The sequence below is a fragment of the Artemia franciscana genome, chromosome 4 (genome assembly GCF_032884065.1).
Source record: "Artemia franciscana chromosome 4, ASM3288406v1, whole genome shotgun sequence".
Classification (NCBI taxonomy): Eukaryota; Metazoa; Arthropoda; class Branchiopoda; order Anostraca; family Artemiidae; genus Artemia; species Artemia franciscana.
The window spans coordinates 2412423-2424041 of NC_088866.1; the positions used below are offsets into that span (position 1 = coordinate 2412423).

The following is an 11619-nucleotide window of genomic DNA, read 5'->3' on the forward strand; positions in this document are numbered from 1 at the left end:
CGGCCTTTGTGATTCAGGGGCCATTCTTAAGGAATCGGGACAAAATTTAAGCTTTAATGTAAATAGCAAGGTATCGACGAGGGGTGAATCCCCTCATATACGCAATAAAAACATACGCATATAGAAGTTCGTTACGTAAGTTAATTCATAAGTTACGCATATTTTTTACTAATGAAAACGTTCATAAAAAAATAAAAGTTCTAGTTGCCTTTTTAAGTAATCAAAACATTGGAGGGTAACTAGGCCTCCTCCCTCGCTCCTTTTTTCTCAAAACATTCCGGTTAAAACTGTGAGAAAGCCATTTAGCCAAAAAAAAAAATAATATACAAAATTCGTTTTAATTATTTATGTGCGGAGAGCCAAGATCAAAACATGCATTAATGCAAAAACGTCCAGAAATTAAATAAAAAAAACAAGTTTTTTAAAATGAAAGTAAGGAGCGACATTAAAACTTAAAACGAACAGAAATTACTCCGTATATGAAAGCGGCTTTTCCTCTTCAACGCCCCGCTCTTTACGCTAAAGTTTTTTTACTGTTTTAAAAAGTAGAGTTAAGAGAAAGAGTCAAAATTTAGCGTAAAGAGCGAGACGTTGAGGAGGAAAAGCCCCTTTCATATACGGGGTAATTTCTGTTCGTTTTAAGTTTTAATGTCGCTCCTTGCTTTCATTAAAATTTTTTTTTTTTTTTTTAATTTCAGAAAAAGCCAAATGAGGCCACGTTATGCAGCTCAATAGAAAAATTAATTAGTGAGCCTTTCGTAAAAAAAAAAACTGAGTGAGGCCCGGTCATGCTTTTCAGTGGAAGAGGACCTAATTTGTAACGATCTAGGGCTGCCACAAGGGTAATTTCTTATGAAAGGTCAGTTTATATTTTTGCCTTCATCTAAGATTGCCAAATGGGTCGTTCTGAGGCCAGATCCGTTAAATCTATATTTTATAAACATGCCAGCCTCCACGCAATTGACTGACTACAATTCATAATTGTTCACGAGGATATTCTTTTAAAAGAAAACAAAAAATATCGTGGGCAACAAATATCAAATATTTGTTTGATGTTTTATACTCTTAGTAAACCTGAAAGTTTACACTGAAATATTTTCACAATTTTTTCGTAAAATATATGTATTTAGAAATGTTTCAAAATGTAATGTTGGTAATTGTAAATATTTAACATTCTACATGTAAATATTTTCGTCCTAGCCAAGTGGATTGGTGCGCTGGAGTGGATTGGAGAGAACGATGGTTCGGATCCTAGTATACCCAATTATTTAGTTTGGGACGGGGGTCAGTGGCGTGACTCTGTAAACTCAGCCAGAGTCAACCCAGCTCGAAATGGGTACTGAAGATATCTGGGGAAGGCAAACAGGAGGGGTGTTCGAAAGCACAGGATGGTTGGCCCCCAGCCCCCCATTGCACTTCCCGGCCTAAGGGCCAAAAACGGAGATCAGCACCGACGGCAGGGACTGTAAAGTCCAATGCTGTATTATTTACCTTTTTTTATCCATCGCTTGATTTAGCTCTTCCTACGCTTGCAGGCCCATACTACAGCAAATTCCAGATTTAGTCAGCATAAACGTGATCCAATCTGATATTTTTGGTAAAAGTGTTAGTCAAGGCCAGAAATTTTGAAAATGCTTCTGAAATTAAACTATAATTAATGCTAAAAATGGTAGAGCAGGAAAAAAAACTTAAAAAAAATTGTCTCTGTCAGGAATAGCACCTACGGAGCACTTCGGAGTATAATACCTACACCATATCCACTGTGCTATGAAGGCTTTCGAGATATATTTTAAATATATTTTATAATTTTTCCGAATTTGACACACCGGACTTTCAATAATATGACGGTGCAAAAGGCAAGACAGCGTTGCAATACGAAGGTCTGCACTTTAACTCTCGAAGGGAACGAGATTTTTTTGGATCAAGAGTAAAGTCGAGTTCGTTGATGGCTTTTCTAGCCTACATTTAGAGGTGGAGAAGGGGTTTAAATTAAGGGACAAACAAAAATAATTTAAACAGCTAATGTGATAGTCGTACGATCCGAATTGAAAATTGGGCATTTAAGATACAAGATCTTTATAAATATCAAGTTTCATTGAGATCCGATCACCCATGTCAATCGCGTATCTATGACTTGTGCTTTTCTTCCCACCAAGTTTCATCCCGATCTTTCCACTCTAAGCGTTATCAAAGATTTCGAGTCCCCCCTCCAACTCCCCCCAAAGTCAGAGGATACAGTTGGGAATTAAAATATGAGCTCTGAGATACGAGGTCCTTCTGAACATAAAATTTAATTAAGATCCGATCTCCAGTATGTAAATTAAAAATACCTATTTTTTTCTGATTTTTCCGAGTTAATCCCTCTCCCCCCAACTCCCCCAAAGAGATTGGATCCTGTCCAGTTATGTCAATCACGTATCTAGGACTTGTGCTTATTCTTCCCAATAAGTTTCATCCCGATCTCTTCACTCTAGGCGTTTTCCAAGATTTCCGGTTTCCCCCTCCAGCTTCCCCCAATGTCACTGGATCCGGTCAGGATTTAGAATAAGAGCTTTTAGACACAAGGTCCTTCTAAATATCATATTTCATTAAGATTTGATCACCCGTTCGTAAGTTAATAATACCTTATTTTTTCAATTTTTTTCGAATTGCAGAGTTGTCCCCCTTCCCCAAAGCAATCGGATCTGGTCCGGTTATTTCAATCACGTATCTAGGACTTGTGCTTATTCTTCCCACCAAGTTTCATCCCGATCTCTCCATTCTAAGTGCTTTCCAAAATTTCCAATGTCACCTGATCAGGTCGAGTTTTAAAATAAGAGCTCTGACACACAAGATCCTTCTAAATATCAAATTTCATTTAGATCCGATCACCCGCTCGTAAGTTAAAAATGCCTCATTTTTTCTAATTTTTCCGAATTAACTGTCCCTACACTACCTTAAAGTGGTCGAATCGGGGAAGTGACTATTCCAAATTTAATCTGGTCCAGTCCATGATACGCCTGCCAACTTTCATCGTTCTAGCTTATCTGGAAGTGCCCGAATTAGTAAAACCGGGGACGACAGACAGAAATTGCGATCGCTATATGACACTTGGTAAAGTACAAAGTGCCATAAAAACAGGCCCCGTAGACACCAATCACTGAATGTCCCGTTAGCCAGATCTGTTAGAAGACAACCTAAATAGACTTATAAAGGATTTGCAGTACAATATAAATTGTCCCAAGAACAACTACGATAACGACTCGCCCAAGAAAAGATGATTTTTTACCTCAGTTGTAATCTGAGAAGCCCCTCTAAGACCCGGATCACAGAAATAGATGAAATGCACTCTGAAGTAGGTGGTAGTAAATAGGCTTATTGAAAAGCAGTCAACGCTAGCTACGACACCCAGTAAGCATATAGCTGATTTGTTCAATAGGATGAGAGAAATCAATCAGCAGTTTCCAAAAAATATTTGAAACCTTTTAGCACACCTTTTGAGACAAGGGGATCTTAGCAACACCGTATTCAGGATTCGCGGTTGAGGGGAGGCTTACAAATTAAAAATAAAATTCATCAAAAAATTGGTTTATATGCATTTTGTTACGTTTTTAAGAGTAAGGCACACATGTTTTAAGGGAAGGGAGGGGTTCAAACCCCTAAATCCCTAGTTATGACCTTAAGGTAAATCCTTTGAGAAATGAGGGATACTAGCAAGGCCGTATCCAGGATTTTTGCTCAGGGAGGGGGGTACAAGAAAAAAGCTTTAGAGATGCATCAACAATCCTAGAGTCACTCTATAGGAATCAGTAGTATATGCTATACGAGAAAGAGAGAGAGAGAAAGAGAGAGAGAGAGAGAAGGAGATAGAAAGAGAGAGGGAGGGAAATAAAATGAGAGAGAAGGGGTAATGAGAGTGAGTGAGAGAGAAAGAGACAGGGAATGAGAGTGAAACAGAATGAGAGAGCGAGGGAATGAAAGAAGAGGGAGCGAAAGACAATGACAATTTGTTTAAGTGAAAGTGAAAAACGCAAACAACCTTTTTCGTGGGGTGTTTGTGTGTGTGACAGATTACAAAGAGAGTGAAAAGGTTAGTTAGTTACACACAACTGTAAATTAACATTGGCAAAACAGTATAAATATATATATATATATATATATATATGTAATTTTCAGAACCATTATTTTTAATAAACTGCATATGTTTTCAAAATATCAGAACATAATAACTCTAAACCAATAAATCTCTTCAGAGTGATTTCATTAGAGCCTTTTTTGCAGACCTCAATCTGAATGAAACTAATTTTGACTTTTTTTTTTGTTGTATTTTAAACTAGACATAGCTTATTCCGACAGTACAATAAACTGCCATATTAAGATAATGTGGACGGGTGTCATGAAATATCAAACTGCTGCTCCCGGTAATGGGCTTAGATAGTTTTCGGTAATTAAAATATGCGTTAATATTTGCAAATTTATGGCCGTAATTCAATAGAATTAGAGAAATTCCTCTATGCAGCATCACTTCAGCCCATTAATATAACAAATGACCACCTAAGTACAAGAAAAAATTTATTAACAGTAAATGTGTCAAAAATCTGTTGTTATGCAGGACGTTTGCACCCAAATGACCCGTTTTGTCGGCTAATCATCTTAATTTGTGCCCAGTGCAATTCTTCCTTTGCTAAGAAATCGTGAATGGCTACAGCAAGGGCGGATTCAGGATTTTTCTCTTTTTTTGGGGGGGGGGGGAGCAAAAAGGTTTCAAAAAGCATCAAAAATCAAAAGTCGCATCAATGAGTTGAACAAAAATTTGGTGAGGGGGTTAAGAACCCGGTAGCCGCCCCAGGGTACGACCTTGGGCCATTGCGATTTAAGTTTTTTTGAGCAGATTTTTTTTTTACTTCCGAGATAAAAAGGAAAAGAATGTTTGTTTCATCTTTTCTGCATTTTTTTTATATTAAAAAAAAAAAAAATCAAACTACTTACGTTATTGAATGGAAATTTAGCAGATGGATGATGGAACTGATAATTTTTTCTGGTTGATTTTCGAAAAAAAGTAGTTCCAGAATTGTTTAATCTTTTCTCTGAAGAAACCAAAAATGATTATAGTTTTCAACGTTTTTTTCTAACTATAAGGCATTGAATCTACTTTAAACGTTCAAGTTGTGGACGAGTGTAAATTTTGTAATCTACAACCATTACGAAAAGTCTGAGATGTCTATCACAAACTGTTTGAAAACAAAAGAAACAAAATGGAATTTGAAAAATTGCTTTTTAATTTATCCCCTCCCCCTTTCCGGCACTTTACATCCTTATTTCACAAAAAGAGAAGAAGAAGGAAAGCACTGAGTCAGTTAATGCCAACACGGCTGTGCAGGCTCCCACTTCGCAGCATTGTATTCAGGGCTTCACAATTTACACCATCCCATGAAATTCATATTTTCTTTAAATCCTCTTTTATAACACCTTCTCACTCGTCTCGAGGATGTCCTTTATTTTGGACCCCATTGCCAAAAAGCACTATTTTTTTGCAACCTGTCATCTTAACAACCTCCATCATAAACCGTACCCAAACTGCATATTCCACATAATACAGAGTTCCCAGATGAGGCGCATTTGCATCATTTAGGCACTCTTTTGAGACCGTTGTGCGTTAATTTTTTCGAACTGAACCTTTTTGGGGGGGAGGGGGAATCGCTCATTCAGCTAAATGGTGCTTTCGGCACATTTACACTTTTATGGCGGAAAAATTTTTAACCACACATCTGGCAACACTGATTGATATATAACGAAAAGAGAAATCATCAATGCAACAGCCCAAACACATTAAAAAAAAAAAAAAAAAGACAGAAGGAGAAAAGGAAGACTGTTTTCCTAAATTAGTGATTAATATAGACCAGCACTTGAATGAGGCCTTAACCCTACTCATCCATACAATCACATAGGTCAAACAGCATAGCCATACACAATCAACCATAAAGAATAATCCATGGACAGGCAGTCATGTCGTCAATAAGTATAAGTCGTCATTTACCAAACAATAACAACAATAAAGACAAATAATTTAGAGGCAAGAACCCAACACAAGGGCTAGAGAATACACCCTTGCCTATAGGGTTTCGGCACTTTAAATTCTCTACCCAGTTAAGTGGTACTTACTGTTTCTATTGAATGTGCTTTTAGAAAACCATTTTTTGTCACTTTACACCGTAAAATAGACATTCAACAACTCAACTACAAATTGAAACAATAAAATCACAGACATCATCATATACCCCTTCTTCCAAGGCTATATTACCGGGAATACAAACAGAAAACAAAAGACACATAATCAGACTTACACATTTGCCTCTAGATACGATGAATGTCTCTAGGAGATCGGTGAAGCAAATTTATTCGTAGCCTATAAACTTTCTCGTGATGGTCTTTTTTTGGGCGGGAGGGGTTGTGACGTGAAGACCAAGAATATTGACCACTACAGTTTGAAACTAAAAGTACCAACAAATACCTGGATTGTGGAAACCATCAATAATATCCAGCAGGACATATTAGAGGAAGCCGAATATTTTGTGTCACTGCAGGGGCTTCCATTTAAACAGGAACGTGCACAGGGGGGGGCCTCTGCCACCCCTTTCCCCAAAATATCGATTTTTCTTGATTTCTACGCAAATATTCTTCAAAATACCCTCTTTCAAACAATCGATTACATTGTATACAGTAAATTGAATATTTTATTATGTACATATGTATACAATGAAATATGCAGCAAATCAGTTTATTTAAATAAGGTTTTAAAACGGATACCAGAAACAATTATCTGCAGTAATAAGGGAGATATCGTCCCATATAAGAATCCAAGGGGAATACCCCACCCTAGTCTTCTTCTTATAGAACTATATTAAGAAATCTCCTTAACTTTTATTCTCCTTGCCCTTGATTATAGTTTGACATTTCTTCATGATCTGACGCTGAACAGGTCTTCTTAGATTTCTCTGCTTTCTATGTCTTTCTTTCCTTTTCTTTTTTTGGCGTTTTTTTTTTTTTTGATTTTCACTACGCTTTAGGCTAGGGAAAATATGATTTTTTTTTGTAATCAGGTAACAAAGATCAGGGTATCTAAGTCATGTAATTCGCATTCCAAATCACCCAACATGCTTCTCCAGTGCCAGCCAAAGGGCACAAGGCACATAAAAGGGCGAAAACCTGCTTCAATGGACGTATGAACGAGACAAGTATGCCATCCACCCAACCGAAATATCAAAGTGGGAAGACATGTAACACTGGTGCACACCAACGAGACGATTGGAGGCTCTTCAATAATAATCTCGGTACTTTTGGAGGTACAGAAGGGTCTAAGGGGTTTTGTTTATATCCTTTTATGGTTTGTTTGCATATTGTATAATATAGAATATTGTTTATTGTCTTTGAGATGTTTTATTATTATGATTTTAGTTTTCAACAGGTCAAGCTTCTAGGGCACAATAATCGAGTACTAACAAATGATTTACTAGCATGAATAAAATCATTGAAAACAGCGCAAAGTTCCTCTTCTCTACTATTCACAACAACCACTAGAGGCACTCGGGTCAAAATATTTTCTATACAAATTGTAGATAGGAAGGAACAAATTATTAATGCATATAAGCGGCCATGGAAGGTGGTAGCTCATCGTAAATAGGTTGGAGGAAAAATAGTAAGAAGGCAGAGTCAAAAACACGGTTATTCAAATCCTACAACACCCTCAAATCCAACAATCACCGATAATGTTAAAAAAACAAAACAAGAAAGGATGCTCAAGAAACATATTAGAAAGTTTTCCGGTAAACTTAGACACGATTCCGTTCCACCCATTACTTAGAAGGTGAACACACTACTCGATGTATCTTCATTTTTTCTTATATTTATATTTTTATTGATATAAATATTTTTTATATAAATACAATATTAATATATATAATATTATATTATATATTATAATTATATAATATTAATATATATTAATATAATAAATATTAATTATAATTATATTTCTATTTATTTTTATTTATTTATTATATTTGTTCTTTCCAAATGCAGTAATCGTTTCATTCGCAAAATTTTATTAAAGCCCCTAAAGTAATGGACCTTCTTGAAATGGACGCTAAAATAGCCTCCCTAGGGAGGCACGGACTAGTGTAAGGGGGGGGGGTGTGGGAACATTACATTAGGATTAACAAAAAATCAAATGAAAACTGCACAGTCACACAAAACAGCAGAACCCTTTCGAGATGCTGCTGAGCACTCCTTTCAGGACAATCAATTAGACGATCTTTGCAATTAATTAGCGTCTAATTAATTAGTTTCTCAGATATGCACTACAAAAGTTCACATTACAAGTAAAAGAAGGGACTAATGTAGCCAAAACCACATATTTAATTGGATATCTTCGATGTGCTGAAGAGAATAAGAGAACTGAAGATATATTTTTTTTTGCAAACTCATTCCTGGCAAAGCCGCATCCAGTAAAATCCACACCACGCCCAGTATAAACCAAAATGAGTGAGGTACTCGAGAAGTACCTCATGACCTCACTCAGAGCCTCACTCAAAATGAGTGATCTTCTACAGATGTAACGAAAGCTATAAAGTACATAAAAACAGTTTATTATAAGTGATATTATTTACAAAGCTGTGCCACAATATGGGAACTATTTCCACCTTCCTTTAGTACTATTGGGACAAACGCAGTCTTTCTCGTGCCAAAGTGATTCAGAGGATAGATGAATTTAAAGTGTGAATTGCAATTTATATTGAAGAAAATCAAAACGAGAATGCAAACAGGTTTGGGGATGGTAATTTAATCTAAATCATTAAACTGACATATTTGGGAATATTTTAGGAAATTTAAGATTTTTAAATAAGTCAATGTAAGGGCTAAAGATGCATCTGTTGATTCAAAAAGATTAAGTGAAAGTATTCATAAAAAATAGAGCTAAAAAAGATAAATTTGGAAAAAAAATGAGTTTGACATGCTTCCACTTTTTAACTTGTTCACCCAAGATAACAGAAGCAAACAAAAATCCATTTGTTGAACACATGAATGCTTTCTTAATTAATTTATCAAATTATTTTCATAATCTCGATTTTACAAAATATGCGTGGATACAGGATCCATTTATCGACAAAGAAGGTGACGAATTTAAATTAACAAGTAATGAGAAAGAAAACTTGATTTAATTAGCTTATGATAATTGGTTAATATGTAATTTATAGTGCATCTCTAATTCAATTTTGGCTAGTTACTAAAAGTGAATATATTATAATAAAAAGTGAATATAATAAAAAATAAAGATGGTGTTCACAAAACTTTTTTTTTATGTGAAACAGGATTTTCTGTATTAGCTGAAATGAAATCGAAATATCGTGTTCATCTGGTTATGGAAAAGGGGCTTCATGTAGTCACCTCATCATTAACACCAAGATTATAATTATAGCTAATTATAGGCAAACTAATCATAATTATAGGCAAACTAATTATAATTATAGGTAAACAGATCCATCTCATTAAAAGGCAACAATATAAAACTGTTATTCCTTTTCCTTGTTTGTAAGCAAACAAAAGCAAACTTTCGCATGCAAACCGATTAGGGTTCGCGTAGCGCAGGTGCCGATCTCCTGATTCTCAGCCCTCGGCCGGGGTGCAATGCGTGGTTGGGGGCAAGCCATCCGACGCTTTCCCGTGCTTTTCCCTAGATTTCTCTAGGTACCCATTTGAAGCTGGGTGGACTTTTGGCTTGTCTTACGGGGAAACGCCACTAACCCTCGTCGTCCTAAACCAAACGGTCGGCACCACCGAGATTCGAACCAGCGACCCTGTGCATTATAATGTCTGCATTATTTTTTGAAATGGAAGCAAGGCGCCATGCGACCAAACATTTTAAAGAGAGCCCTGATAAAATAAGTTTGGAAACCATTGCCCTAAAGTGACACCTAATTCATGTTACTAATTGAAGAAAGTAGAAACAATAAAGTAGTAGGAACAATATAATTACACTTCAACTACAGTAATAGTAGTAGCCTAACACTACATAATTCTATGCTCCTTTTCAGTATTCCCTGAAAATGCACCCCTCTCCCCTTGATGGTCCCAAATATAGTCACAGATGTATAATTATTTGTTGTTTCGCAATGCGTCATCCATTCTTTATTAAAAGAATTTAGCTGAATTCTTTACTCGTAAAATAACTCTGTCTTAGTGGTTTCAATGCAATTGTTGGAATTAGGTTTCACTTTAGGGTCCATTTAAGGCTTTTAAATAGGAATTTGCGAGTGAAACGATTAAAAAAATATATTTAATATATTTAAATATATTAAATATATATTTTGTATATTTAAAAAAAGCGTAAAAAAGCAACGAGTATTGTGTTCATCTTGTCTCTACGTAAGTAATTTAATATTCTTCAAATTTAGAAAATTTTAGGACATCAAAGAAGCATTCGTTAAAAATAACGTTCAACTTTAAAACAAACGTTATCAGAATAGTAACGTTAAAAATAGCGGATATTGCAAAAGATATTATCAATATAGTGTGTACTACAGATCTTAGAGTTCAATTTTGATTTTATATCGAAGTATTACATTATCTACTGCTGTTTTTTTTTCATTTGTGATAAGAGTCAGGAGTTGGGCGCCATTAATTTTTCACCAGCTCTAAGAGAGACCTAAAGGCTCCAGGCTCTAAACGGCTAAATTGTTGCTTAAATCGTGTTATTGGTATCATTTATAATTAATACTAATAACCTAAAACTCCTCACTCTCTGTAGACGTTGTCAGGGGGAGGAATTAGGGGGCCTAACTCTTTTTAACAAGTATTAACAATTTAACAATAAACTGTATTTAATTTGTTACTTGCATTGACACGCATGGACATTACAACTAATAGACAAACATATTGGTGTGTCCTACCGAAATATTCACCTTTTCCGTTCAGTATTTTCGTTGACAATAAAAAACCCCATTTGCAATCTTTACTTCTTCAGTTTCATTTTTGTAACAGTTACACTTAAAGACCAAAACCCATTTCTATGTTCAAACGTAGCCAGGGGGAGGTTGCAGGTTCTCGCCCTGTTTAATTCAATTTGATTAAATGTTAATTTATTTTGTTCCAAGGCCTTCTGAATTAGACCAGTCAATTATTTGCCTCAATATTGAATTAAAAAAAAAAAAAAAATTGGGAAGAATTCACAAGAAGAAATTTAGAGGAAATTAGAATTTCTTCACAAGGTGTGAAGAGCCAAATTTGTAACAGGTTGGGTTGCAGGAAGAGAGTGTGCAGCGAATTGTAATAGCATTTGAAGCCCTGAAACAGATGTAATAGCGATAGATACAAATAGAGATGTAAGTTGTGCTTGTCTAAAATAGATATTTTAGTTTTGACTTTCTTGTTGCATTTATCTTGTTCTACCACCTTTAGAATTACAACAGCCAATACTGATCACCGGCGGTGGTGCACCAAAGATTCAAAGTATGCCCATAGAAATATCTTCTGAATAATCACCCCTACACCAGAGGCGTAGCTAGGGTTTTCAGCATCCGGAGACGCAGTCAGTTTTAGCCCCTGCCCCTCCTCTATTATCCTGATAAAATCAGAAGATCATAT

At 35.7% G+C, this 11619-nt stretch overlaps 1 protein-coding gene across 2 annotated transcripts in view; it reads right to left on the reverse strand.

The window, feature by feature from the left end:
• The window catches only part of LOC136025852 (cytochrome P450 2L1-like), a 46842-nt gene extending 35344 nt beyond the window's left edge, over nucleotides 1-11498 (reverse strand). For both annotated transcript variants that reach the window (XM_065701878.1, XM_065701877.1), the window contains exon 1: nucleotides 1492-11498. The gene's annotated coding sequence lies outside the window, so the exon portion shown is untranslated. The remainder of the gene's footprint in view (nucleotides 1-1491) is intronic.
• Between the last annotated feature and the right edge of the window lie 121 nt (nucleotides 11499-11619).